Source organism: Branchiostoma lanceolatum, chromosome 8, assembly GCF_035083965.1.
Source record: "Branchiostoma lanceolatum isolate klBraLanc5 chromosome 8, klBraLanc5.hap2, whole genome shotgun sequence".
NCBI lineage: Eukaryota > Metazoa > Chordata > Leptocardii > Amphioxiformes > Branchiostomatidae > Branchiostoma > Branchiostoma lanceolatum.
The window spans coordinates 20,390,859-20,401,260 of record NC_089729.1 but is presented as its reverse complement, the minus strand read 5'-3'; the positions used below and the strand labels follow the sequence as shown (position 1 = coordinate 20,401,260).

The window sequence follows — 10,402 nt, the reverse complement described above, 5'->3', positions numbered from 1 at the left end:
TCCCCTCAACAGGACCGAGAGCGGTGGTGACTTTTATTTATGTTGTCCACTTGGAAATATCACTTTTGAATAACGATAAGGTACATCAATAAGGTTTACAAGTAAATCAAAAGTGTACACATTGTAAGTTCCAGACACCTTTGCCATTATCTCCACAGGTTTTGACAAGACTATTCTCCCCTGTAGGTATAGTGGAACAGCCCAGTACTCCTGAGGGAGTTGAGACAGACAGGCTGGCGGCAGCCCTGTCAACCCTGTCAGCCCTGTCACCTGGAGACCATGTCTAACGAAGTAATAGACGTTAAACAAGGACAACAACAACAGCAACAAATCAACCTGGACACATCATTAGTAACCAATCATGATGAATGTCTGTTATCTCCTGGCGAATCATAGTGACTTATTCATACGCTCCAAGCAGAGGTTCTTTTCTCATTTCTCTTCAAGCAAAGGAGGGGTTCTGACAGGTTTTTTGACGCGTTTTTAGGCGTTTTTGTTGGGCTTCTAGTTCTACTTTGCCATGTTCTTTTTTTCCTTTGTGGGGTTTGAAAGCGTACTTCTGTGAAACTGATTTATCTCAAAGCACAATTTTGTGTAATCGGGGTAATTGGTCCCCCCTCAAGATGGGCAATGGTGATGGTGTAATTCGATATAATAGGGCTAAAAGTAAAACTTAAAAAGAGTTCTGATTTTATCTAACAGTTATCAAAACCTAAAATTAACATTGGAGGGCTCACATTCATATTTGATTGCAAGTCAAAGCTTTGTTTGAATCCGCAATTAGAGAGAGAGAGAGAGAGAGAGAGAGAGAGAGAGGAGAGAGAGAGAGAGAGAGAGAGAGAGAGAGAGAGAGAGAGAGAGAGAGAGAGAGAGAGAGAGATGGGGGTCGGACAGCTTCAGTTTGATTACTCTAATCTCCAAGCAGATCTAATAAATGGTTGCGAAGACCGTATCCAACTGGTAGAAGAAGTTTTTATTGAACTTCTTCTGCCAGTTGGATACAGACTTCGCAACCATCAGATCTGCTTGGAGATTATGATTACACTAGTCTTCAATATTAGGCAATAGCAAGCCGGATCTGAACGTCTGCTTGGAAGGTACTGTAAATGCAGTAACTTCGCGGTAGATTTATGTTCGCGGTTTTCGCGGCGACCGTTTCACCGCGAACCTTTTTGTCCAATACTGTAGCAGCATGTGACTATGGTGCTGCCGCGAACTTAAAACCACCGCGAACAGTATTTTATGGTGGTTTCCTACTTTCCAAGCTGAAGTCAGGAGGGAAGATCTTCACGATGCGGCGACATCCATAGACAATGCGATCTTCTCTCCCCACATCCGACATCTGCTGTAAGATATGTCTCATTTGTGCTACCACTTCCTCAGAGTTCCTCTCCAGTAAAATCCAGTAGGGACTAGAAGAAATTACACGACCCTCACCCTCCTCAGGTTAGATAGAAATTATCGAACGATCTCCTGATAATACTAACAGCTTTTCATGTTGGGCCATCGCAGATTTGTGTGTATGTGTAACATTATCTGGGCGCTGTAAAATTGAAAACATTACGTGCATGCTGAAATTGGGCTAAAAATAGTTGCCTTCATTATCATTATGAAATCTAAGTGGTCAGACTGGACCGATCCTTACATCTGCTTGGAGATAAACCCTGTTTACCGCTTTGGCCGCCACGCCCCCCGTAACACCCTACAGACGGCACCGGGCCGTAACGGTGCTATGTCGGAGTAGCCTGGAATCCTATTTGCGGAGAGGAGACTCGGGAATCCAGGCTAATGTGTAGCCGTTGCAGTCCTTCCCACTAGCGATTTCTGAACTTATCGGGTCCAGGTTCTTTGGCCGGGGGCGTATCTGATGAGATATCGAGAATTCAGTATATATTACGTGATCTTTATTCGTCATCACGTAATCTTTTATGTAATCTTTATACGTGATCTTAATACGTGACCATTATACGTGATCTTTTTAATACCACTTTCATTTTCAAGGAATCAGATCTTCAACTTTTAAAGCATTTTTTTTATTGTATGCGTTACATTGTTCCCCCTGTCCCATATGTTGAACGGTCCTTGGGAGTTGGGTCCGATACATGTAATACAACTGTGATCTCCAAGCAGATGCATGGTTCTTTGTTTTGAATGACGCTTTTCTTTCTCTTCTTGTCCTCTATTTTCTCGTATTTCCTTTGGCTGGCGTTTTTCTGCACGCCTCACGTAGGAACAGCACACACCGTCAGTTACAAACGTACGAAATGCCACAAAAAAGAAATGCAAAACAATCGGCACCACCAGACGTCTGCTTGGACTTGGAGATAATACTGTAAATACAGACATGCTCACGGTGGTTTTATGATGGCGGTTTTCGCGGCGACCGTTTCACGACGAACTTAAAACCATTTTTGCCCAATAATTTAGCAGTATGTGACTATAACGCTGCCGCAAACTGATTTCGACGTCCACCGCGAACACTGCAGTCCCGCGAAATAAAAGCCAAGCGAACTTAGATGCATTTACTGTATATCCTGGAACAAGTTTGCGACAGCGCAAAGAATGATGGGATATCTGGCGGCACGTCTGAACAGATTCAGGGAAAGTTTATTCACCAGATGAGATTGTAGGAGATTTGGTTAATCTGAGGAGAGGCTGCTGGTTGGAGATTTGGTTAATCTGATTACCGAAGACAGCAGTGCACAGGTAAGGTTCAGCTGTTAGTTTGATGTGATTAGATTAGGTTAGCCACTCGTGCCAGGCCGCGTTTTGTGCGCCCCTCACGCCGGATGATTGAGCCTGAGCGGCGGTTCTTTTGTTGTTGTGTTTATAATCCATAATGAAGAGCAGAGTAGAGTAGAGTAGAATTTTTGGCCAGGTAGGACTGTTCCAGTTTAGACCGCTCTTCATTGTTGAATTCCCAATTGATTTAAATGTTTCGCTAAAATCAAATGTAAAATTCACGCAATTACATGTATTTCAAAGGGATCGTGGTGGTGTACATAATTTTCATAGCCAAACGTGGGGAGGGGGTAACGTAATATTTATCCAAGATTTTTCGATTTCTCTTGATCGTAAATTGTCTAATGCCGATTTTTTTTTAGGAAGGTGTTTCAAAAAATATATTTGCTTTTTTTGCTGTGGGCATATTAGTTCTATTTGTACTCCGGGTTTCTTGTAGCCGTCCTCTGAACAAGAAACATATCACAAGCCCCGAAAATCCCGACTTCATGAGACTCTGATCAATGGTCAAGATACTGTAAACGGGGAAATTATCGCGGGGATTTAATTTTGCGGTTTGAAGACATTGGGTTTTCGGCCAATATTCAACATAGAAACAGGGTAGGTGGGCAGAAGACATTCTCGTTTTTAAGTTTGTGCCGAATAGGTAACACCATGAAAACCAAAAGAAAAGCACCGTGTACATTTTCCCTTTTACAGTACTGTGGGGGTGGAGGGAGGTGGGGTAAGATTTGTGGATGATTTAAACCTTCATTATCAATTGACAACCTCCCATTAGTAGAAGTTAAAATAGCAAAACTCCTTGGCCTACATATCGAAGCTAATCAAAAGTGGAATGCCCAAGTTGATCATATGGAAAAAAAAGGAAATCAGCAACCCTTCTTCCTCCGGAGACTGAAAACATTCAAACTCAAAGTTAGTCAAGAAGACCTCGTCACTATTTATAGAAGTTTCGTGAGACCAACTGCGAATATGTGGTGCTAGCCTGGCAGGGAAGCATTACACGGGCGCAAAGAAACTGGATTGTGTGCGATTCGTTTGCCCAAAAACTCTTACGCTCACAAACGTTCAGAGCATGGCTGCCTCCCCGCCGTGGTGATGTCAGCGCCCGAGAAACTCGATCGAGCAGCCAGTTGGCCATCATCAAAACGAGACCAGAACGATACATCATCATCTATCGACCATCGGCCGGGACTAGTACACTAAAATGATACAAAATAAGCCCCATACCCTATATGGTATCACTTCTCAACACAAAAACAAACTGATCACAGCTCCACCCAACTTCAACAATACTTGTATAATATCTGAATAATGTAGCTTTCATTGATTTCAACATTTGTCCACACGCCCCATCTGATTTGTCATAACTTTGAGCTCAAGTGATAACCAAAAATCATATCGGATGTATATGTTAAGATTTTTTAGTTTAATTACATTTCTAAATGACAATAATAAGTGCAATAAGTTTTAATGATATCTCGGTAATAACAGATAATTTTAAAATGAATGTGTGATCGTCTTAGTGTATCAGTTCTGTGTAGTCTGATTGTCGACATTTGCATATCTGTATCTATATAGCCGGTATAACCGCCATTAGGCATAACACACCAGCTATATTATATAACACACAGTGCAATTCAGCTGGCTATGTATGATAACTTGTTGGCTGCGAGACTGTGTATGGTTCATGGTGGAATAATAAACCAAATCATCATCTGTATAGCTGGCTGGTATATGATAAACAACCCTTGGGCGTACTAGTAGGTACTCACTCCTGAGTGAAGTGAGGAAAGTCGGGTTAAGTGCCTTTCCCAAGGGCACAACATCAGGGCATATCGGTGGTTATGAACGTGAACCAGGGACCTCTCGGTTGTGGGCGAAACACCCTACCGATTACCAATTCAGATTTTGGGCCCCCCTACCGACTTTCTAAGGTCCTGAATGGAGTTTGAACTATAAATGCCAACACAAAAATTGGACTTACCCAAATTTTCGACTGAACAGCTCCAGTCTTTGTCAAGGAGTGAGCAATCCACTGCTTCTGTGACGTCACGTTATGCAGATGAGACACGTGACTTGGACAGCAGTGGATCGTAGGTTGCAGAAAGTCTATGGCGCCCTCCGTCTCTGTTGAGGGATGGTTGTAATGCCCGGATGTAGATGGACTCCTTAATCCCTCTCGCAAAAAATTCCGATTCTGTGTCCAGAATCTTAACCTTCAGGCGACCCTAAGTGAATGTGTTTTGAAACTTCAGAAGAGGTTGAGGAAACTTCAGAAAATTTGGGTAAGTCCAATTTTTGTGTTGGCATTTATAGTTCAAACTAGAATGACTTCTACCAACACAGATGAACTTTCAAGTGAAGACTTTCTAAGGTACTGCAGTGGAAATTCTTGTTTTGATATCTTGTGTTTGGGACAGAAGAAGAAGAACTTAATTGCACGACAATTGTACATGGTACAAAGTATGGCAAGAATTCGTTAACATAATACAAAGTAGAAGTATAGAATAAAACTTAACATCCTAATTAATAATGAGGGCTACCGTAAAATTCCTATTTACGTACGCACCCCTCCTAACGTACGCACCCCCGATTTGGGGACGATTGCAGGCCTGACTCAGTGATTTGAAACGTTCCGGGGAAAAACCCTCCTAACGTACGCACCCCCTCTCTAGCATTTCGGTGCATAGTTAGAGGTTGACATGATCATCCTTCCGATGATGTTTACCAACTTAAAGGGTGACTGAGAAAATGTTTCTGGGTAGAAAATGTCAAACAATTTAAATATGATATTATGTAGTATCTATTCTTTATTACTGATTGATTGTGTGGTAGCATTCCATGCTTCATTTGCATGAAGATGTACCATACTCTCAAGCTGATATGCGATTTTTTCGAGGAAGAACCCCTCCTAACGTACGCACCCCGACTTTGGCGTCGGCTTGGAGCACCTGCTTGCAACTTGAAAAGTTTAAAAAGTGCGTACGTAAATAGGGATTTTACGGGCTAGCATACATTTTGATATAGCATCCTCATTTCTTATACAATACAATAAGGGCTAGCATACATTTTGATATAGCGTAACAGTTATGATCGAGTTGTTTTAATCATCAGTTTCGGTATTTTCCCTAATGTGAAAGCAGTCGTTAAGATATTTTCGTATTGTGGGGATTGTTGCATTTAGATATATACTCAAAACGGTCGGTTGTATCGATACTCTTAAAATTTGTACTTGTTTTGAGAAATGTGAACAACTTATTACGTAAAACATCCTATCAAGAGCATTCCATGACAAAGTGAAATTCATCTTCAATTTCCATTGGACAATATGGGCAAAATCTTTGGTCAGGGGCTATATTGTAATATCTGCCCGTCTCTATTTTCAACTTATGACAACTTATTCTTAACTGAGTTATTGCTTTACGAATTTCAACGTTATTTATATCATCAAGATATTTTTTTTGTTCATAACGGTTTTTTGATTTGTTGAGAAAAGACAATTTTGAATTACTTCTAATACGGCTAAACCACTCTTGTATATGTGTATCTTGTAGCCGGGAGCGAAGTTGGTGGGCAATATAATCTACTTTATAAGACTCCGGTTTCATCCATATATGTCCAAAGCCGTGGTAACAGAGGGTGTCCTTAACATGATCAATCCAATCATGATCACCAGTAAATACAGTGTTGTATGCATCATGAAGCAAAGAGTCCTCAGTTAAGTTTACCAAACAGTGCCAGTATTTAATGAGCTGAATTTTAGCATATATCATAATGGGAAAAGTTCCTAACTCTCCTCGCACGCCGTCGTTAGATGATTTTGAATGGACTCCAAGTCGAAATTTTTGAAAACGTATGTCGATAATGTCGAATTCTGGTATATCTAAAGGGAGACGTATATTATCGATTGAAAAGTCATCCTTTTCCAGACTAAGGCCAGCTGCATATCTTAGGAACATGTCTTTGTCTGACCCTTTTTCAAAATTGATGATGTAAGTATGGGTTAGATCAGTACATGTGCTCTTTCGAATCAATACTGGAATACTATCATCAATCTGGACTTTCTTCAATAGAAAAGAGAATATTATTTTTGAGGAAGACACAGGAATGTTTTTCGATACAATAAGTTTCAGTGTTTTTGAGGTATGGTCAAAGCATGTTAACTCAGATCCATACAAAAGGATAGGTTTTACGAATTTGTCATAAAGATTTTTCCCTAGCTTAATTGAAATATTTTCCGATGACAAAAGAGATTTGAATTTGGATATAGCTCTCATAGCTTTGGTTTTTAAGAATTTTCTGGCTGTTTTAAATCTACCTGAGGACGTAAGAGGGATACCAAGGTAGGTGTAGCTGTCTGTAACTTCTATTTCATTATCATAGATAAAGAATTCTTTATATCTTTTCTTTGTAGCACCTTTAGAGAAGACAAGAACTTTCGTTTTAGAGACATTAACAGTTAATTTCCAATTATTACAATATGTTTCCAGCGTATTGATGCATCGTTGGAGTCCATGTTATGACAATGAAAATAAGGCGAGATCATCTGCCCAAGACAAACGATTGATGTTGAAGTTAAAACAGCGGCATCACATTTGTCACTATCAAAACATTGCGGCAGATCATTGATAAATAGGTTGAATAACAATGGGCTAATGTTACAGCCTTGTCTTACACCACATGTTGAAACAAAAGAATCTGCTAAACCGTTCTCTACTCTAACTGCATAATTGACATCCAACATAGTTTTCAATACATTAAAAAAGTTTCCATCTATGCCATAATTTAACAGTTTATAGCATAATCCATCACGCCATACACTGTCGAAAGGCTTTTTTCATGTCATGGTCGTGATTCTTGAGTGGTAGATAGATCTTTGGAAGGAGATAATGTCGAGTAGATTTGGACTCCCTAGCGGCAGGAGCAGGTTTATCCAATCAGTGCGCTTCATATTGGCGTATACGGTAACACTGATACTAATGTCAGTCTGCTTGCAATTCCATCACTTTCTGCCAGGGGGGCGAAACCTGTCTAAAAGGACCTGACAGCTTTTTCCGCTGTCCGGACCGGACCGGTCTTTTCGCCAACCCCAACATGAGAAGCTATGGGTGGATCCTTATGATATTTGGTAGAAGAACATTATTACACATAAATCATGCAAATCAGGGTCTAGTAGTAGTATCCAGTATTAGAGTATACTGCTGCGGGGTTCCCTGACGCAGGGGTAGGCAGCAGTCGACCAGTCTTATTTACATAATTGATTGGCAAAATGCTACAACAGCCTAATTTGATGTGCTAAAACTGTCAAACTTGAGTCATTGGTGTGGAGAAGATGATCAACTAACAGAAAAACGTACAGAAATGAGAATTTGCAAAATGAATGACAAATATCCATAATACGTTATTAAAAAGGTTAATAATATTCTTTTTGGTAAAGGTTTGAGGTCGTGTTAATTTGCCTTTACTGGACAGCATTCTAGAAAGCCTGATAGAGACAAATGGGAAACTTCCTTGGGGTGCATGTAGCACCTGTTGCATTTGCTGTGAAGGCTGATATTTTTCAGGGCAGATCCTGTTCAGCAGTAAATCATCTGATTTTATTGATTGATTGTAGCATTGTATTCAAACTAGAGTTGTGTAAATTTCCATTGCCTATGTATCTTTCTGTCCATAAATGTTGACTCTCCAATATCAGCGATGCTGCCTCGGGACTCGGTGTAATGTACTGTAGTGTTGCATTTGACGACGAATAGATAAAGTATATCATCTGTTTGAACATTGTCATTTTTTTCTACCAATCATCAATTTCCTGAACTTCTGTGCCCTACAGGTGGTCAGCTGTGAGTGTACCGGTCAAGGTCCCTGACTAGTTAGCCTCAAAACTGCTGATACCACCCCCCTCCCCCAATCAGCCTCACATCTGTCGTGTTTACCTTTGCCAAGAGGGTGAGGGGAAAAACCAGTACCGGTACTCGTATAGGTCACCAGATTCAGTTCTTAAAGGAATCCAGCCAGAACTCTCTTATCTCAAGCCTCAGGACCCACAATGCCGCGAGAGAAGAAAACCAGGATCAGCGGAGAAGGGAACGCGGAGCAAGCAGCAATGACAGAGAAACTGGAGTGGGTTCGATCCATTCTGCGGCACATTGCTAAAGGTTCTTTGCTCAACTCAAAGGAGCGTCGTTTTATGGGAGAGTTGGCAGCAAAGAAAAAGCACCCGTCCAAGCCGTATATATCCTACTTAAAGACACTTCTTGTGGAAGAGGCATATCATCTCAGAGAAGATATCCGAAAACTCAAGAAAGCAAATAAGAAGAAACTAAAAGAGAAAAGAAGAAAGAAAAGGCTAGGTCTAGAAGAGAATAGAACAGCTCAGGTCATTGAGAGTACCACAAAGGGCATAGAGAAAGATTTGCTCCCCAAACCCACAAGTCAGGTCCCCTCCTCAGACAGAGTCTCCCTGCAGAAGATTGATGTAAGCGAGCAGCAAGGACCGACAGCTAAACTTCAGGGCAGAAAGAAAAAGACAATGAAGACGATTGGCCTGAAAAGAAACAGAAGAGAACTGCACACAACAAAAGACAAAACTGCACATAGCAAGAAGAAATGTTCCACGACCTGGACATTTTGGAAGTTAAATCTATTGAAGGACATACGAGACGTCAAGGCCAAGGTTAAGTGGCTGGAAAAGAGACTGCGCGAAGGCGAACAGGCCGGACAGATAGGCTGAAGTACAGTCACATTGACACAGCAGATACCCAATATTGTCATCCATATGTGTAGAGGAAAGATTGCGAGCCTAAGAGATATCATGATAGTGACTTAGCTCTAGTTTATTAAGTTTGTTAAAAAAGTTTTAATGCTGACATACCCACTCTGTTCTGTTATAACATTTGTCGTTTCTGTCATCTTTCCCTCACGCTGATAACTTCAATTCTACTCAAACTCAGCATCAAGACCAGGTACGTTTGTGTAGAGTTGAAATTAAACATACTAACTTGTCACTTCAGCACCTTTACCAGGTGAGGTTGTGTGTCTAACAGTTTGTCATACTCAGCATCAAGACCAGCTACGTATCACAAACTGTTATAGACACACAACCACACCTGTTAAGGGTGCTGAAGTGACAAGTTGGTATGTAAAACTTCAATTCAAGAATATTTCTAGAACACACTAATGATGTATGAGGATACTGGGATAAGGGTGTCTTTGAAAATAGAAACATGCGGTACCAGCAAGGATTGTTAGGTGGCGTTATTGACCAGTGACTGAAAGTTTTCTGGCATAGATGAATATATTTCTACCTTTGCCAAAAGGGTTATGTTTTCGGGGTTGTTTGTTTGTTTGTTTGTTTGTTTGTTTGTTTGTTTGTGAACAGCATAACTCGAGATGTAGCGGGTGGCGGCTTTCCATGGGATTACAGCCTAACTTACGGTTTTGGTATCTCATGTTCTAGACATGCTATAGTCACGATTTTTTTTATCAAATACTGTAGTTAAATCTTTTCGAGCTAAATTTTAAAAAAAGGGTCTAGCGGTAGTTTACATAGCAGGCTCCCTGGGGCCTTTTGTGGGCCTTGAAATACACTTTTTCTGATGAATTATTTTTGTCCTGGGTCGTTTGTGCAGCTAGCCCATGACTGGCTGAAAAAACGATG

The 10,402-nt window shown here is 40.8% G+C and overlaps 1 long non-coding RNA gene across 1 annotated transcript; it reads left to right on the top strand.

Moving 5' to 3' along the window:
• The first annotated feature begins 2,210 nt into the window (after positions 1–2,210).
• On the top strand, positions 2,211–9,983 carry LOC136440423 (uncharacterized). Its single transcript, XR_010756671.1, has 2 exons — positions 2,211–2,706; positions 8,576–9,983. It is a non-coding gene; the product is annotated as an uncharacterized lncRNA (long non-coding RNA).
• Positions 9,984–10,402: the final 419 nt, after the last annotated feature.